This window comes from Pseudorca crassidens, chromosome 17, assembly GCF_039906515.1.
Source record: "Pseudorca crassidens isolate mPseCra1 chromosome 17, mPseCra1.hap1, whole genome shotgun sequence".
Lineage (NCBI taxonomy): Eukaryota > Metazoa > Chordata > Mammalia > Artiodactyla > Delphinidae > Pseudorca > Pseudorca crassidens.
In genome coordinates, this window is record NC_090312.1 from 52,956,794 (window position 1) to 52,975,332 (window position 18,539).

At 53.7% G+C, this 18,539-nt stretch overlaps 1 protein-coding gene and 1 pseudogene across 1 annotated transcript in view; one reads left to right on the forward strand and one right to left on the reverse strand.

Annotated features, from left to right (window-relative positions):
* Positions 1 to 18,539, reverse strand: part of LOC137210251 (UDP-N-acetylglucosamine--peptide N-acetylglucosaminyltransferase 110 kDa subunit pseudogene) — a 632,586-nt pseudogene that overhangs the window by 513,546 nt on the left and 100,501 nt on the right.
* The window catches only part of LOC137210080 (uncharacterized), a 90,850-nt gene that overhangs the window by 64,001 nt on the left and 8,310 nt on the right, over positions 1 to 18,539 (forward strand). The gene's annotated exons all lie outside the window — the stretch shown is intronic.

Genomic DNA, 18,539 nt, shown 5'->3' on the forward strand with positions numbered 1-18,539 from the left:
TCCTGTTCCGTGTGGCCCGGTGTGTGTAGCTGTGTGAGCTGGGGCTGTAGGTGACAGATTACCAGTTGGTCGTCCCCCACCCACACACAGCCCCCACCCCTGCCGCCTGGAGGGGCAGGCTGGGTTGTGGTGGTGAGCTGCAGGGGGACCCCCCAGGTGGCATGTGCCTGCAGCTTGCCATTTCCCTCCTTTGAGCAGATGTATATTTTTATAGTAATGGAAAATCAAACTGGATAGTAAGTTGAATTCATTTTTTTCTTCTGCTGTGTCAATAGTTGGAATTATCTCTAGAGACTAGTGAACTTCTTGCCCCAGAGCTCCTACCCTCCAGAGGTTGCAAAGATCAGTGAGGGCATGAGCTTTGGGGGACCAGTTCAAACCAGTGACTTTTGTCCCTCTTGGTCTGGCATTGGGGCAGGTGCCCAGGTGGGCGGGCATTGCCCCCTCCCCAGGCATTCCCCCCACACCCCACCCCACCCCAGGTGTAGTCTGTCCTCTCAGCCACCTCCTTGGTCGGTGCCTAAGCTGTGCCCAAGCCCTCAGGGACCTTCTCCTGGTGGGCTCTCTCCCCCTGCCTGGGCTCCCGGCCCACGTGTTGATATTTATTTTCTGTAGTAAAATCCATTTTTAATGCCGTTACTATTGAAATAATATAGAGAGAAACAAATGTGATGTGTTTAAGTTGCCCTCCGTGAGTTTTTAATGTGATCTATGGCTGAGGTAGTGATGGAAGGAGCTGTTCGGCTTGGAGGAATTTGGTGTCATAAAGAAAAAGAGCTTGCTGTTTATTATGGTTGCTGGGCTGGGGGGGTCTGGAACAGGGTCGTGGGGGCAGGGAGCCCCAGCACCCCCAGGTGCTGTGGATGGACAGGGTTGCTTCTCAGTTTGAAGGTGTATGGGTTCCAGGATTGTTTTGCATTGCTCCCCAGCCCTTGATGGGGCCTTTGGTGAGGGGGCTTGGGAGCTGGGGGGCTTTGTCCCCTCCCATTCCACCTGGTTAGATTGGGGCAGGGAGGCTTATGGAACCCCCTGCTGAGCTAAGTGGAGGTGTACTGTAGGGAGGATGGGTTTGGATTCTAAAGGAGATTAAGAGACAGAGACACGGGATCTTTACCTGCTTGGTGTGGCTGTGCTGGAGGCTTGGAGGGCAAACTGTCCCTGGCAGAAGACCTTTTTTTTTAGCGGGGGCTGATCTGGACCGGCAGAGCCCCAGAGGGACATTGCTTGTTCTCAATCAGCCTGGAGTGCTGGCTCGAGCCACTACCTCCTCTTGCCTCTGTTCCCCATTGGACAGGGGCTTCCTCCAGGCAAACCTGATCCCCCTCACTTCCCCTCTTCTCTGCTCTGCCCCACCCCAAGTCAACTTCTTTTTTTTTGGTTTGTGGAATACAGAGCTCTGTGCCTCAGGCCAGCCACCCAAGACCACAGGGTGCCATGCCTTCATACCAGATGCCCAGGCACTTCTGGTGTGATTAGTGAGGTCAAGCAGACTCACCATTATGGGATGGAGCCCAGCTCTGCCTCTGGGTCCCCTGGGTCTCTTGGGACAGATCCGGGGAGGGGGAAGCCAGGATGGGGTGGAGCTGGGAACTGAAGGGGGGGAGCAACGGTAACATTGTTGCTAATGTCAGCAGATGGGCCCCCCAGGGAGAGAGCTGGGGGAGGTGGGGAGGAAAGAGACCCAGAGAGCCCGACATGAGGTGGAAAGAGGAAAAGATGGTGACAGAAGCCAGGGATGAGGGGGTGAGAGAGAAAACGGTCAAGGAGAAGAGCCAGGATCACAGCCCCTGGAGATGGCATCCAGGGGACCAAAAAGGCCTAGGCATGTGCCATTCCCCACCCCACAGCCCAAAATGAGTGGGCACTGAGAGCCTCTCACCCAAGATCAATTGCTGCTAGGATAGTATCTGAAGGAGAGACAAGCAAACGTCTCTGGGAAAAGGGAGGACAGGTGGGAGAGAGAGAGAAGGAAGCTCTCCCACAGGAGGAGGGAGAACGGGGAGACAGGAGGATTCCAGGGGTCACTTGACTAATTCTCCTGCCCCAGGGCAGTGTCTCCCCACTCCCCAAATGTCTGGGAACAGAGCCGACCTCTTCTTTGGAACTGGGGGCGGAGCCTGAGGCAGGTACAGCACCCCACAGGTTGTGGGCGCTCTGTCAGGAGGCACCGGGCTTTTAAAAGCGGGGAACATTAGGACTGTTAGAGACACCAGGGGTGTCATCCGGTTGGATCCCCCCTACCTTGTTTGACAGGAGGAAATCCAGTCTAGAGGGGTCCCCTCCCCTTGCTTGCCTGGGACCTAGGCTCTTTCCGTCCACCTCTGTAGTTAGAGAGCTGGAACAGCTGCAGGGGGCCTCCTGGGTGCAGAGGGGGCCAGAGCCTGGGGAGAGGAGCAGGCGGGCACCCTTGTGGCCAGAGCCCCCCCAGGGGAGGGGGAGGCGCCGCTGCCAGGAGAGAGGGAGGGAGGGGAGAGAGGAGGGGAAACAGTGAGTCAGGCTTCCAAGAGCTGAGGATGAGAGAGCCAGAGCTGGGAGGGAGAGGGCAGGGAGGGCTGCTCAGAAGTGAGGAGAGGGAGGGGGCCCAGCCAGGGGCAAGGAGAGCTCTAGAGGGAGGGAGCCAGCCCCTGGCCCTGGCCCAGCGGTAGGGCTGTGCAGGGCTGTGCAGCCAACATGGACTTTGCCCGTGGCAGGTCAGGAAGGAGCCAGATTCTGCCCCTGCGGCATCCTTTTCATTCCCTATTCCTCATTTATGATCCCACCCCAGGGTCTCAGGAAGAATGACTGACTGTGTCATCCCATCCCTTCCTCAGTTTCCCCATCTATTGTGGGATTTGGACTGTGAGCTCTTCTTAGAGAGGGAGGAACAGAGCCTCCTGGGAAGTGTTGGGGGGTACTTCCTCCAGCTGCTGGCTTTGTGCCGGGGGCCCTGCTGGAGGCTGCCACCAGTCAGTGTAGGGTGCAGGTCTCCGCGGTAGGGCTCCTCTTGAGCCCTCAGAGTTGCTGGGCCAGGGAGTGGCGGTGGTGGGCCACGAGTGCTGGGGTGCAGTGTGTGTGTGTGTGGTGCCGGGCTGGCAATGGTAGGTGGAACTGCCTGGGGCCTCTCAGGATGGCCAGGGCATAGACAGGGCCACGAACTCCAGATGTCCAGAGCCAACCTCCATTTGGGGAGGGAGGAGACACCCTTGTGATCCACCCCCCTCCGCCTTATCCCTGTGGCTCAGAGGCTCTGGGGCAGCTGGGAGGTAGGAATGGTCCCTGTGGGAGCTGGTGAGAACTGCCTATGGGGCCCCTCGTGTCCGGAGCTGGGACCAGCACTGGAGGGATCCCCAGGGACTGCCTGGGAAGGAGGAGGGAAGGAGCCCCCCTCCCACCCATCTGACAGGAAGCTATGGCTTCGTCCAAGGCCTGGCATCCCCCAGCCCTTCCCTCCTGGATCCCCAGCATCTCTTCCATTGGTGAGGGGATGAGGGAGGTGGGCACTGAAGCTTCCTCTCCTACAGGGCCTGGCTTTGGGGGGAACGGTGAAGTGAAGGCAAAGTGAGGCCCCCTGCCTCCCCCTACGCGCGCACACACAGACTCAGCTGCAGTGAGGCCCTGCTTTCTCCTCTCTCTGCTCTGGGGTCCTTGGCTTGGGAGCCCAGGGGAGGGGCCACTTCTGCAGCTGGCTGGCCCCGAACTCCCAGGTCAGCCAGCTGCTACTGAAGCTTCCAGAAGCTGCAGCTCTGCACCCCCTCCCCGCCCCCTGAGCCAGGAGAGGCCTTTGCTGACCTGGGGGAGGGTGTCTTGGTGAGCGAGTGGGCACCCTTAGAAGGACTAGCACAGACAACCAGACAGATGGGTGGCGGAGCAGATGGACAGAGACACCCACGCACAGGCAGACGGAGAGAGACAGACAGATGGACCAGGGCTGGGAGAGACGGACATACAGAGGTGCTGGCAGAGACAGGAGTCAGAAAAATGGAAGGGCCTGGGGAGAGAGTAACAGACAGACAGAGACAGAGACTTGGAGACAGGGAGATCCAAGGGGGGAGACAAGGTAACTGAGATGGGAGAAGGAGAGATACGGGGGAGAGAGGGAGGGGCAGGAAGAGATAAAGAAAGGGGGAAACCGAGACCGAGAGAAAGAGAGAGGAGAGACTGAAGGCTACAAACCACAAACAAGGATTTGATGAGAATCTGGAAGGTGTTTTCTCCTGCTTCCCTCCCCAGATCCCAGAGACCCCTTTCCCCTGATCTCTTTGTAGGGGGAGGGAGGGGAGGGAGTTGCGGAGGGTGCCTCTCGTAGCCCTGACCCCTACTCACAAATGTACATACCCCTTCTCTCAGAAAATATCCCAGAATACTTCCCACTCACTCCCCACTCACACTCACCGTGTGTCTCCTTGTATAAGTGCACCCCCCCATACTCACACCTGTCCACAGGGGCCTGGCCTCACACACACTCACAAATACACATTTTGTGGCATACATGTCTCTGCTCTCACACTCATCTTGAATCTCACAAACATAACCGGTGAACCTGTCCCTATGCTTTCTTACCCATACAGGCAGTGACACACAGGCCTCATCATGGCTTCTCAAAACATGTGATACACACACATACACAGTCACACTCTCACACAACAGTGGCAGACACCCCAGAGCAGAGAGAGGACTCTTTCTCTCTGGAGGGGAAGATCAGGGTTCCCAGGGAGCCATGGTGGGGGGGTATGCCCCCCACTCTGACCTAGCTGGCAGGGCAGGGAGGCAGGAGACACTTTCAGCCGGTGGCAGCCTTCCTGCAGGGCCTGGCCTGGACACAGAGAAACTGGCTGGTGTGAAAGAGCTGAGAGCTGGTGAGAGTGTGTATGCACGTGTACAAACATGTGCACGTATGTACAGGTATCAGGGATGGTGAGTATCTGTTACAATGTGTATGAGAGAGACTGAGTGCATATGAGGTGGGATATGGGTGTGACAGGGAGATCCACTCCTCAAGGTGTGTGGAGTGTGTGGGTGTGGGTGTGACAGCTACTTGTCGGGTATGTCTGTGTGGAGGCATGCATATGTGACAGGTGCATGTGGCTGTACCTGGCTTTGCAGTGTGCGGGTGTGTGTCATGGGCGTACACATGTGAAGGACTGGGACTCTGGGGCTGAGGGGCATGTGTACCAGGGTGCCGTGTTCTGCAGATGTGAAGGTGTGGGGGATGTTTGCGTGTGAGTGTAGTGTAGGCAGGGTGCATGGATGAGGGGGTAGCTGCCTGTGTGAGGCTGTGAGCTCGTAGCCTGGGTTGGAGGGCTGTTTTCCAAGGCAAGGATGCTGCTTGAACAGAGGCCACCGGCATGAACACATGCGAAGGGGCTCCAAGGCACACAGTTGGGCGCTGACCCGCACGACGTACAAGGACAGACATACCCGCCCCTGTCCTCCCTCTTTGTCTCTCCTGGCGTCAGTGGTTTTCAAAGGAGTCTCCACGAGGACTGTTTGCTGTGCAGTTCCCCCCACCCCCCAGCCCGTGCCTCTTCAAACACAGGGATGCCCTCCAGGCAGCTTTGTGGAGGCTCCTGCCTCGACCATCTGAAGGCAGATGGGTGGGCTGGGATCTGCTGCCGCCCCCCCAGGGAGCGAGGAGGCGGCACTGCTCCTTCGGCCTGGGCACAGGAAGAGACAGATGGACTGCCTGTCTCGACACCCGGACGTGGGGTCTGGGGGTGGGCGGGCACCACCGGCAGAGGGGCTCTAGCGGGCAGTCCCCAGGTGGGCCCCTGAGCAAAGGCCAGGACTCTGCCCTTCACCTCCTCAGAGGGGCACCCGCCCTCACCCCGCAGCCCCATCACCTGTCTGGGCACAGGGGCCCAACTCCAGCCCCTTGTACCTCCTAAATACACAACCACTTCCCCACTCACAGCTCCAGCACCCCTAAACACACAGCCCCAGCACGCCCCCAAACACACAACCACCACATGCCTACCCACCCAAACACATATTACAGCCCTAGTACTTAACCAAAACCCAGATGTTTATGACCCCCAATATACCCCCAGACACCCCAACACACACACACAAGGCTTCTACCACATCCTGAAACAGATCAACTCTTCCTCCAATCCCAGCACCTCCCCAGATACACCCAGGACCCTACTGTAGCCCTAATACCTTCCACACACTCAGGTTCTCAGAGTCCCAGCACCTAACCAGACACCCACAGACTCTCCCGACGGCCCCAGCGTTTCCCTCCGCTGCAGCTCATCACGTCCCCAGACACACCGATACAGCCCCCTACACCTTTCCAAACTCTCCCCGCGACATACACGTACACACACCGCCTCAACACCCACGCAGAGCACACCCCTGTAGCCACACCATTTACCTCAAACACACAGACACGGTGCATCTTTGAACAGTAATGTCCTCTCAGCTTCTCGTACCTTCCAGGCCGTGCACGTGCATGCGCATCCCGCACACGCACACACCCCCCCAGATCCCAGCACCTCCGCAAACAAGCAGTCCTCTGTGTGTTCCCCAGCAAGCTCCAGCTCCAGTACTTTCCTCAGCCATCCAAGGGCCCAGGGACAGCCCCCACCCCTCTCCAAACACCAGTCCCGCACTCATACACAAACACACAGGGCCCCAGCCCAGTCACCCCTCAGAGCAGCTCTGCCCTGCGCCCACACCTCACCCTGCAGCCGCACTCCCACCATCACACGTTCCAGCACAGCCTCCCTCCTCAGCGCTCTCCATCACCGCTCCCCCACCCCACCTTGTCCTCCCCAGCCTCCCTCCCCCAAACTCCCCCCAGATAGCCTCAGCCTTGCAGACACACTGGCCCACTCTTCCGTGCTCTCATTCTCGGCTGCCTGGTCCTCCCCCACTTCCCAGAGCCTCCTCTGCCTGGGGAGGCATCTCCAACCCCCTCATTGCCCCAGGCCTTTCATTCCTGGACAGTGAGGCTGTACATCTGGTTCAAAGCTGCCCCACCCAAGACCCTGTGCTCTGGGCACCCTGGCCTGGGCTTTGGGGGTTTGGGGCCTCTTTGGGGGCTCTTGGCACCTGGTCATCCTGGTGTGTCAGCCAAGAACTCTGAGTACCCAGCCATGCCCTGACTCTGTCGTGTATGGGTGGGGGTAGGGGGGTCTGGGCAGGGGGATTTACCCCCAGCCTGCACATTCTCAGGTGCTTGCCAAATCCCCCTCTTCTTGGGCTCACCTGAGGGGGACACTGGGTCTGGAGCTTCTGGAAAAAAAGATGGAGAAGGTGCTGGCTTGACATGCTTCCCCTCCCACCCCACCCCCAGATCCGGGCTTGGGGCTTGGTCTCCCTGGGAGTCAGTTCCAACAGTGAAGGTTACTTTACTAGATGCATGATTTTAAACAGAATCTCCACCATCTGTTCCACCCCCTAATTACAGATGCACAGAATCCGCCTCAGAGGGCAGCATGAGGGGAGTGATTTAGAGGCTGAGCTGCTTCTGCCTGCATTAGGGCTGGGGAGACTGGGGGGGCCTCTGGGTATTGCTCACAGCCCCCCAATCCCATCTCTTTCCCAGGGGCCCCTTGTGCCTCTTCTCTTGTTGGGGGAAAGGCTCCTAGAAAGGTGCCCCGACCCCCTAGACCTGAAAGAGGAAGCAACTGCAATGCTGAGGGAGGGGTCCCTGAGAGATCGCCTGTGTCCCAGGCCCCAAGTCTGGGGAGGCAGGCTCCATTAGAGCCTTAAAAAATTCAGTGGATCGATCTCTTGCCTGCTTCTTGTGCCCTGGGGAGCCACAGGCGCTGGCCTGGCCCAGCTGTCTGCCCACCCCAGGGTAGCAAGGATTAGTGAGGTTAGGGAGGGGGCGGTTAGAGCAGAGGTGGGGACATCCAGGTTTTGGCAGCAGAGGATGTGGCCAGGCACGCCAGGACCCACCAGGTGTGTTTGCACGTATGTGCTGGTCCTCCTTGGCGCAGCTGGCAGGCCCGACCCCAGCTTGAGCCTTGCCCTGTGGGGCCTGACGGGCACCAGGGGCCGGAGGGGATGGGCCAGGGCCTGGGCCTCAGAGGGTTCCGAGGGACACCCCGAGGATGGGTCTACCTTTGCCCATGGCTCCGGGGACCTGGGGCCCCGGCCAGCTCGCTGGTGGTGGTGGCGGCCGCGGGCACACTGTGCTAGAAGCTGGAGCATTCACTGTGGGGAGAAAGGGAGAGAGGCCAGGCTACAGGAATTTTAGATTGTTGCAGGCAGGAGGGTCTCTGGAACCCTGTGGAGCGGGCAGTCATGCAGAAGTAATCCTATCACCGCCTGCCTGCCTGGAGGAGAGGAGAGGAGAGGGGACTGGGAGGGGAAGGATGGCGCAGCCGCCCCTTTCCCACCTCAGCCTCTGCCCCAGCCAGCTGTGGAGGGAGCCCGGGACCCCAGGGGGCTCCCCCGGGGAGACACCACCCTTCCACCGCTGCCTGTGCCCCCTGGAGGGGCGGCACCGCAGCTGTTGCTCGGCTAGGAGCTCTGGGTTTTATAAATAATGCAGCTTGGAGGTGGGGGCCAACTCAGCCTTGGGTCACCCACTGTGGCATCATCTCCAGCTGGCAGTCCTGTGGCAGAGCCCCTCTGCCTTCCAGCCTGCTGCTCCTCTTTTGCTATGTGAGTTTGGGCCAGAGGCCCAGCCTGTGTGAGCTGGGCCAGGGCAAAGGAGTGTGGAAGAACCCAGAACCCCCTGTCCTTTTGTACCCCGCCCCCACCAGCCTTCACAGGTTAACTGGCCACTGGCTCAGCAAATCCAGGCTGGGAAGGGATGACCCACTGTTCAGGGGCCTTCCTAGTTCCAGCCCCTCCATTTTGCAGATGGAGTAACGAAGTCCAGAGAGGGCAGGGATGGCCAAGGCCAGCCAGCTGATGAGCAGCTCCTTCCTGTCCCATTCTGCTGTCAGTCAAGGCTCTTCTCAGCCTCAGCTCAGCTAAGAGCAGGGCCTGGGGGGCGGGAGGGATGTTTGGGAAAGTGGTTGCAGCTGAGACGTTGCCATGGCGATGCTGCAGGATGCCGAGCTGAAGTGGGGGTCTAACAGGGTCTCTGGGGCCCCCAGCTCCACACCCCTGTGGTCTTCTCCTCCCCATCTCCTGTCCCCCACCCAGAGGCCTGTCAGGCAGCTCCGGTGACAGGCTGGGTGGGTGACAGGTGGTGCAGGTGATGGGCTGGGTGGGTGACGAGCTGGGTGGGTGACAGGTGGTGCAGGTGATGGGCTGGGTGGGTGACGAGCTGGGTGGGTGACAGGTGGTGCAGGTGATGGACTGGGTGGGTGACGAGCTGGGTGGGTGACAGGTGGTGCAGGTGATGGGCTGGGTGGGTGATGGGCTGGGTGGGTGACAGGTGGTGCAGGTGTGAGGCAGGCAGGTGACAAGCTGGGTGGTGACGGGCCCTACTGATGACAGTCAGGGGCTGTGGTTGGCGGGGATGCTGTCTCCTGGCTGGTGGCCTGTCGCAGCCCCCCACCCTCACGCGTGTGCACATGCACAGACTCTGGGCTCAGAGCTTGGGGCTAAGATACTAATGAGGCTTATTACGTGTGGGGGGGCAGGTGCCCAGGCTCACTAATGAGAGGCCTTTAACGAAGAGGGGAGACAGCTGGGGGGCTCTGAGGAATTTGGCTGGCCCTCCTGGTCTGGAGGATGAGCCAGGTCGGGACCCCACCTACCCTTCCCCCCGGCCACTTGGCTTTGTGTTAATACTACCCATAGTCATGATAGTTACCACTGTCCAAGCGTTTGCTACACTGGCCGAGCCCTTTACGTGCGTTTTCTTATTTCAACTCAGCAGTCGTGGGAGGAAGGCACTATTGCCCATTTTATGGATGAGGAATCTGAGGCTGAGAAGGCAAGGGACTTCACATAACAAGTTTCTGTTGCAGCTGACATTTTAATCTTAAGTCTTTCTGTCCCCAGAGCCTGTGCTCTTAACCATCCCACCAGTAACACTCAGGTCTTGGCGCAGACCCCGACCTTCTCTCAGGGCCTCAGTTTCACTCTTCTGGAAAATGGATGTGCGGTGGAGGAGTGAGCACCATACGCTCTTCAGCTCTGACTTGGGTGGCTTCAGGGGCTCCTCCAGTTAACTGTCAAAGCCTCACCCCATCTGGCCCAGATTCTAGGTGACACCCCTGGACTGGAGAGAGGGCAGGGCTTAGCACTGAGGGAGCGGAGCTGAAGGGGGATGCCTGGGGTATCCAGACCACTTCCTGCATTGTGTGGTGGGGAGGCTGAGGCTTGGAGAGGAGCAACAAGGGCCCAAGGCCACACACCCTGTAAGCTGTAGGGCCCCGTGGGATCCCAGGTCTCCTGGCCTGTTGGAAGGGCGGGGCTGGGAGTAGTGCCAGAGCTGGGAGGTCACCTCCTCCTGGACCCCACCCACCAGCCTAGCTTCTTCCCTGGAGGTTGTGAGCCCCTACATCCTGGGAGGGGGCAGGGGGCTGTTGGCCACCTCTTTAGGGCCATGCCCCTTCCCCGTCGGTCTGGGCCCATAGTGTCAGTTGATCTCCTCCCTTTGGGACCCATTGGGGTGGAAACTCCCTGGCAACAACTGATGGATGCGTTAAGGCCTTGACATTGGCCTGGGGCCACAGCATGACCCTGGAGGGACCAGGCTAGGGCTGGGGGGCTTGGAGGGGAATTTAAGGGAGAAGAATTACGGTCATAAATCTTGGAGCATCTGGGTTCTCCTCTCCTCGACCTTAATCTCTTACCAAACCTCTCCGGCTGCTCATCCAAGTCTGAGGGTTGAGGGGGGTCCACCTGCCCATTCCCCTCTCCCTCCAACTGATGCCTCCCCCACCCCGAAATTGCACCCCCTATGGGGAAGGACAAGTTGCAGCCACTGCCGCTGGACAGAATTAAGAACTTGTGTGTCTAGACTACTGGATTTGGCCTCTGATTCATAACAGTAGGCAGGGCAGAGAGCTTCACTGCCTCAGTTTCCCCAGCCTTGGGTTTGAAATCCTCTCCTGGTGCCTGACTGCTCAGTCAGGAAGGAGTGCTAAGACCAAGAGGGATTTCACAGCTGCGGGACACATGGCCCTGTCCTCAGAAGCCCCATTCTGAGATAAGCAGCACAGTCCTGGCCTTGAGAGCCCTCAAACCCAGAGGTGAGGTCTTGAACTCAGGCTGGGTGTGCGCTGAGGCTCAGGTAGGGAGTGGGTGGTGCTGGGTGGCTGGTCTGCTTTGTGAAGCAAAGGCCGAGGCTGGGGAGAGGCCAGAAGAAGGGTGGCAGTTTGCCTGGGGGGCTGAGGAGCCGTGTGTGGTTGGGGGTGGGAGCCTGGAAGGGTCTGGCTTTCCCATAGTCCTGGGCAGCTGTAGCCTGAAGTTCTGGGGCCCTCCTAGCTCCCCAGGGAACCCGCTGCTGCCCGGCCCTGGGGACCCAGGCGTCCTGGCGGGTGAGGGCGGGTCTCCGGCAGGCGCCCTGCCAAGCCTCGCAGCCTGCTCACCAGGAATCTTGTTGCTGAGAGATGGAAGATCCAGGTCGGGCCTGCAGCTCATCCCTCCCCTCCGGAAGGAGGAGGGGCCCAAAGATTCCTTCCTGCACCCGCCCTCCCATCTGGGGCAGGGCCCTCCTCAGCAGTGGGTGGGGCTGGGGGGCCCAGGACAGTCCTCTAAGGCTCCGTCACATGTCCTGGAGCCTAGCCCAGCCAGCAGTGGGCACCGGGGCACTCTGGAGGCAGAATGAGCCTGGTGTGGCAGAGGAGAGGCGGGGGTAGGGTGCTGAGGCCACAGGGGGCCCTGCATAGGGGCCTAAGCCTGGCCCTGGCCCCCACTGGCTCCCCCAGGGCAGAGGGTGAAGAGTTGGTTCTCTTCCATTATGGGAGCGTGATTTTATTCCACGTGTCACGGAGTCTGAGATTAACTTGCTCACCAGTCTGTGACAAACCCCTCACACCCAACACACACATACACACACAGAGGCACAGAGACACACGGAGATCGTTGGTCTCACAAACGCACCTTCCACAGACACACATAAGCATTTCCATACTACAACGCATGGCAGACTCTCACATGCAGATACACAAGCACACACTCACACTTAAAGATACACCGAGATCTAGATCCACAGTCTCCAAAGCACAACGTTCTCCCACTCACACTAAGGCCACACAGACAGAGATACAAACAGGCGGTCCAGGGGGATGCTCGCAGCCCTACTTAGACATGCACAGATCAAGGACGCCCGGTGCCCCACAGGCACAGATACACGTAGACACACACAACTCCAGACACAATCTTGTGGGCAAGCCTAGACCAACCGCCACACACACTGAGACAAAGGCCCAGATACATACAGAGACAAAGACAGGCACAGACACACAGCCGGCAGCACGCACACAAGCACAGGTGTGCACACCCGGACACAGACAAAGACAAATAAATGCCCAGAGGTTTTGCTGTGGACAAAATGTGAGGCGCACACACACACCTGGGCCTCCTGCTCGACCTCTCTACCTGGGGATGTGGTGATCTGGCACCCGTGGCTCCAGGGAGAACTCTGAGGAACCTTCTGCTCGGTCAGAGCCCCCCACCCTGGGCCCAGGGCCAGCCCCCACCTCTGGCTCCCGGCCCGTGGCCGAGGCCATGCAGCCACACCCTCAGCAGCGCCCTGACATCCTACCTTACCCTCCGCGTCGTGCACACTCACGGTCACACCGTCTCCTCCTGCACGTGCTCACGACACCCTCCACACCCGCACACTTACGGTTTCTCCCTCACACCCCTCTTAGGTGTCCCCTCCTTGTTGTCTTTCTCAATCACTGTCCCCACCCCCTTGCCCCGCAGACATGCACAACCTCCGGCACAGCCTTCGTGGCCCACACCCTCGCCTTCTCACGCAGACCCCCATGCACAAATAGAACGCACGGGCTCTCCGCCACAGACCCACAAGCCACGTACACGCGCTCCTTCACATACTTCCTCAGCACCGCTCTCACAGACTGATTCACAAATGCAGCACACTCACACACGCACACTCCCCCGCATACATCCCCACCGCCTTCTCACATGCGCGTCTGCGTGCACACACACACTTTCAGAGCCTCCCTCACACCATCACTTTCCTTCCTCTGTCTCTCACAAACACTCCCTCTGCCAAGAGCGTGGCTCTGCTGCAGAGCAGCCCCTGAAGTACTTGTTACTGTACTCCACCACGTCCTTGGCCTTCCTGGCCTCAGTGTCTTCCCTTCCACCTCCAGCCCTGCATACTGTGGCCTTGTATTCTTTTGCCATTTCTCCGTTTAGTCAACAAGAATATATAGAGTATTCATTTATTCATTCAACAAATGTTGACTGAGCACTGATTATGGGTTAAGCATTGGGGATACTACGATGACACAGGTCCTTCCCTCGTAGAGCTCTCAATTTTGTGTCCAATTCGTTTGCTGCTTGTCTCATCTGACTAGAATGGAAGGTAACCCTTGATCTTGGATGTTGAGAGATGTGTAGGAGTTCACAGGAGGAAAAGTAGGGGAAGGGTGTTCTAGGCAGAGGGCAAAGCATGTGCAGAGCCTACAAGTAAATCAAGGTACAGTAGGCTGGAAACTGAGATGATGCTCAGAGACTAGAAGAGAAGCTGCAAAGAGGGAAGAAGCCAGATGTCACAGAGTTTAGATGCCATGCTCAGGGGTTTAGATTTTGTCTAGTGGGCCACAAGGAGTCATGGGAAGTCTTTAGTGACAGGACAGGGTGAGGAAATGATGGTGGTCTGACCTAGAAGAGGTGAGTGGGAAGGAAAGGAGACTCATATAGGCACAAGAACCCGTGGGGTTCCAGTTCCAGAGCTGTGACCTCAGGAAAGTCACACAACCTCTGTGACCTGGGTCCATCACATGAGGATGGGAGACAGTACCAGAGCCGGGCTTATGGTATATGCTCGATAAACAGTAGGCATTATTGTCAGTTATCGGTAGGACATGGCAGGGCATCAGATGAGGAGGAGATTTTACTGAGCACCTACTGAGTGCTGGGTACTGCGCCAGGTGCTGGGGCCCAGAGGGGAGGTGGTCTGCGGCTTCAGGAAGCTCACACTCCGTAACCACAGCTCACGTGGACAACAGAGCGCGGGGTGTGAGGGTGGAGGCAAAGCACCTCGGAAGGTTAGAGGAGCAGGAGGGCTCTGGGTGACTCACGAAGGAGCTGGCATTGAGCCGGACCCTAAAGAGGCTGGTTGAACTTGGGCAGGCAGAGGTGGGAGAAGGAGCCCTGTGAACGACAGCCTGAGGGCAAGGGGTCTAATCTGGCTGTTGTGTGGGACACAGGAAGGGGGTGTCGTGGGATGGGATTATGGAGGCGAGACCTTGGTGGCCAGGCTAAGGGGGGGGGGTCAGCACGGGGTGAGCTGCACTCTAGAAATCCCATGTTTTGGTGGTAACATGGAATGTGTCCATTAGAGACTCTGCTCCAGGCTCCACCAGTAAGCCGTTGCCCTCTTCGACCTCAGTTTCCCCATCTGTGTGATGAGTTCAGTCTTGTTTAGGAGGGAGTTCCAGTATCATGTCCTGGGGCTGGCCTAGCCTACTTCGTTGGGCATCTTCTGGCCTGGGATTCTGGGTCTCAGCAGTGCTTCCTTCCTGAGCACCCTCAGCCAAAGAAAGGAGCAAAATGAGGGGTTCCCCAGAGGCAGGTTTTGGGCGCTGCAAATGAGGGGCCAGGAGCTCCACACGGAAGGGAGGGGTCTTTGCCTGGATCTGACTCCAAGCCCCAGAGGGAAACCAGAAGAGAATGTCAAGGTCCCTCTTCCCTCTCGCCCTGACCCGTGTGGTGGCAGATGTGGGCCATGTGCCCAGTCCCTGGTCCAGGGGGTATCAGGACTATTCTGCCCACTGACAGAGGAGCAGGGCTTGGGTTCAAGAATGTGGCCCAGGGCTTAGAGTCCCCTGGGGTTAAGGAGCCAGGAGGCCAATCTTAGGGTGGCAGAGCCAAGTAAACGCCCATGGGTAACAGGGTTCATTTATATTTGGTGTTGCCAGGAGTTGTGGTCTAAGGCAAGTCCTGGTGACACCCAAAAAAATAAGAAAAAAAATGCTGATTTTATAAAGACTGCTTTCTTCCATAGTTGACAAACTTATGATGGTACCGATGGTTGGATACTACTCTTAGAGATGAAAAAGGTCTTAAGGATTCTTCCATGTTCCATTCACCAATCTGTGTTCTTGTTCAAAGCAAAATTAATTCCTTTCAAAATTAACATATTAGCTTAATAATAATTTTTAATCTTAAAATAATCTATCTGTGAGAATGGGAATTTTGGGTAGGAAAAAGTGACAGAAGATGGGACAAAAAGAATTCATAGAAAGACAAAACAGAATTTTTTAAATGGTGGGTACGAACTTCTGTTTCCAACTATATCAGTTTACCTTAGGAAAACATACTAGAAAGGCCAGATAAATCATAAGCAACATTTGACTGTGAGCGTTAGAAAGCTACTGAGGTAGCCATGACCTAGAAAAGTAAAATAGAGAAAGAAACTCACTGAAGTGAGAACAATATTCTGCACATGCGATTCTAGCCCAGTCATTTAGGAACTACTGATGAAGAGCAAAAGTCTGAGAAACCAAATGTGGCTCCTAGGAGGTAGAAAAGCCAGTAGAACTTAGGACAATGTCATAGGACTAAGGAAACCAGAGTTGGAATTGAGAAATAACAAGGCAGCTAGAATTTTAAGGACCAAAATCACAGAGAGAGTAAAGATTCAGAGAACGGAGCTGCATTCAGCAACAGTGTTCCCTTGCAGTATTTTCCATGTATAAAAGGTAGACAAGACAAGATGCTAAGAAGTCAAACAAAAGCTAACTGAAGTCAAAGCAAAGACTTAGTTGGCTCATAATGCTGAAGAGACAAAATTGGGGTTCAGAACCTATGAAAGATTTGTGGCCCAATGGAAAACTAATGATATGAATTAGGATATTGGAAGTCTCTACATATGTCTGTGTGTGTGTGTGTGTCTGTGTGTCTGTGTGTTAGGAAGGTTGATGCAACATCTACATTGAACCTTATAAAGAAGGAAAATGAGTATGAAGTTGGTCCAGGTGACTGAGGTGATCTTCCCCTCTGCTCCTTACCTAAGAATAGGAAATTCTCTCCTCAAGAAAATACAGTTGACCCTGGAACAATGTTGGAGTTAGAGACGCTGACTCCCTGTGCAGTCAAAAATACACATATAACTTTATGGTCGGCCCTTCTTATCTGTGGTTCTGAATCTGAGGATTCAACCAACCACAGCTCATGTAGTACTGTATTACTTATTGAAAAAAAAATCCATGTATAAGTGGATCTGTGCAGTTCAAACCCAGGTTGTCCAAAGGGCAACTGTAATGTCATTCAGATTCTCTACAACTTGTCATATCCCAAGTCTGGTATTCACTGAAGAACCACCAAGACTACCAAGAAAAGGAGAATTAGAATAAAAAACAAAACAGAATCAGAATCATAGATGACCTAAACATTAAAGATCTTACATATTTTGGTAAATATTATCAAGTTCAAGAAAATAGATGAGAAGGTGAAGAATTTAACTTGACAACTAGAAACTATAAACTGATTGAAGTTGAACTGATAGAATTAAAAATTATATGAAATTTAAAACTTGGTAGTGGATTGGACACAGGTAAAGAGAGGTAAGTGAACTGGAAGATAGAGTAGTAACAATATTAAGACTAAAGCACGGGAAACGAAAAGAATAAAAAGTACACATAAGCTCATTTGAGACATATGGGCCACAGTAAACATTTTTATCATATGTATAAACTGGAGTCCAAAGAAAAAAGGAGACAGAGATTGGGATGAAAACAATATTTCAGAAATATTAACAGCTGAGAGTTCTCTAAAACTAAAAGGAATATATGGAGCCATAAATTCAATAAGCACTAAAAAAGCGCAACAAGAACAAATACAAAGAAAACCACACCTAAGATCACCACAGTACAATTCAGAATAGCAAAGAAAAGCATGACATCTTAAAAGCAGCCCGATGAAAAAGAGAGAGATTACTTTCAAAGGAACAATAGGATTAAGATTACAGCTTACTTCTCAGTGAAACTGAATGGATACTAGAAAATAATGGAATAACATTTTTAAGTGCTAAAGAAAAGAACTGCCCATTGGGAATTGTAGAGGCAGAGAAAATGTTGTTTGGAAGGAAAGATGCAATAAGGAAATTTGCAGACAAACAAAATTTAGAAAATATTTTCTCATCAGAACTGACTGAATTAAATTATAAAGGGAGACCTGCAGGCAGAAGGAAGATTATCACAGATGAAAATAAGGACTTTATAAAGAATTATGTATAACAGAAAGGATAAATAAGTGGATAAACCTAAATAAAATCTAACAACACAAAAGGGTAATAATAAAATATATCAAAAATTAGAATGCATTAAAACAAATGGAAGAGGAAAAAGTAGTAAAAGAAATTTAAGATCTCAGCATTGCCTGAGAAGCAGTAAAAGAGCTAATAAGTCATGGTACATGTGTAACTGCTATTTATGTAAAAATAACAAGCTAATACAAGGGAAAATGGAATTTGAAGAAATCTCAAAGGAAGAAAGAAGAGCAAAAGGAACATAACAAGGTGGGACAAATAGTAAACAAGGAGTATACGGTCTGTAAGAAAATACATTAACTGTAAATACTCAAATTAAAGGACAAGGATTATTGAAACAAACAAAAAACCTAATTCTATGCCACCTACAAGAGAGAAGAGTCAGATTGAAAATGAAAGGATTCAACAATTATGGCATAACAACAATAAGCAAAATTGAAGAAGATTTTTTAATGTTAACATAGATTTGAAAGCAAAAAGTATCACTGGCGATAAGGCAGGATAATAAAACCCACTGTTACTTTACAAGGAATATATTATAAATCTAAACTTCAATGCAATATATGAAGGGAAATTCCAAAAATCTAAGTAGAAATAGAAAAATCTAAATTACCTAGATCAGTAACATAGAACCACAACAATAAATCAGCAGATTATAGAAGATCTGAATACCATCATTAAAAACTTCGGCATAAATTTACATAAAACACCGCACCAACAATGATGGAATATATATATCACGCAGAAATTTTTAGGTGCACGTGGCACATTTATAAAATTGACTATATTCTGGTTATAAAACAAGTTTCCGAATAAGCGAGAAATTTAAAACTATATAACCAATATTTTACCAAATAGTTGGATATTAAAAACATACTTCTGATCATTATGTAGGTCAAAGATAAAGTCGCAATGGGAATTAGAATTTTATTAATTCAATGATAATGAAAATATGCCATAACAAAACCTGTGGGTTGCAAATAAAGCTGTGGTCACAGAGAAGTTTATGTATTCCAATTATACTTTCTAAATGTAAAACGGAAAGGAATAAAGCAACTAGAAGATAACCTATCACCATGGGGTAGGCAGCTCCTGAACTGTACCTGGTGGGGAAGGCAGGGCAGAACTTCAGGAGGCCAGCTGGGAGCACGGTGAACACCATCTCAGGAGCAGTCTCCAAGAAAGAGAATTTAATGTACAAAGGGATGACTAATATATATTTAAGAGCTAGCAC